The 751-nt window shown below is 45.7% G+C and overlaps 1 non-coding gene across 1 annotated transcript; it reads left to right on the top strand.

The window, feature by feature from the left end:
- The first annotated feature begins 416 nt into the window (after positions 1-416).
- TRNAV-AAC (transfer RNA valine (anticodon AAC)) lies at positions 417-489 on the top strand. The gene has a single exon. It is a non-coding gene; the product is annotated as a tRNA-Val (tRNA).
- Positions 490-751: the final 262 nt, after the last annotated feature.

Raw genomic sequence — 751 nt, 5'->3', positions numbered from 1 at the left:
CCACGCCTTGCCCCCAGGCGTGGCCGCTCGGCCGAAAGGCGGGGCATGTATCTCAGTTCCAGGCCCGGACGCTCGCGCCACCCACTGGTGCGCGGAATTATTGATCCTTGTGCCCGCCACAGCCTCTTGATTGTCGTTCCTGTTGCTGTTTAATGACACTACGGACACGACAATACCCTTGCGAGAACTTTATATTTCCACGCGATTCAAAACTCAATTAATATTATACAAGGGAACAACCTAAAATGGAATTTATTTGTGTACAAAATAAAATAAAATGCGGATTCCAAAAAATCTATTAGTAAATGACGTCACGGACAGTTGGGCATGATTTTAATTTGAGGAATGGAAGACAACACGAGTTCATCTCAACACCAGATTCATATATGGAGCTGCTTCGTTGTTCATCACGAACAGTTTCTGTAGTGTAGTGGTTATCACATTCGCCTAACACGCGAAAGGTCCCCGGTTCGAAACCGGGCGGAAACAGTATTTATTGATTCCCTGAGATCTTTTCTCTCAACCCGTCACTATTATTACCCCGCGTACGCGAGCCGCACGGTGTAAACGAGCACATGGTTCATTTCTGTTGACAAACGTCAGTTTATGATCGAGGATCAAGAACTTCATTTCAAAATAAAGTTTTCTTTTAAACTCGAATCGGAACGTGAACCGGAACATGAATCTGCAGTTTGGTAGACCTGCGGCTCCGCGTTGTGTTCCATAACCAGGGTATGTTCATTTACCAGGG

This window comes from Myxine glutinosa, chromosome 1 (assembly GCF_964187855.1).
Source record: "Myxine glutinosa chromosome 1, kmMyxGlut1.1, whole genome shotgun sequence".
In the NCBI taxonomy this organism is placed as follows: Eukaryota; Metazoa; Chordata; class Myxini; order Myxiniformes; family Myxinidae; genus Myxine; species Myxine glutinosa.
Note: the sequence above shows the minus strand (reverse complement) of the source record. Positions and strands in the feature narration are given on the sequence as shown.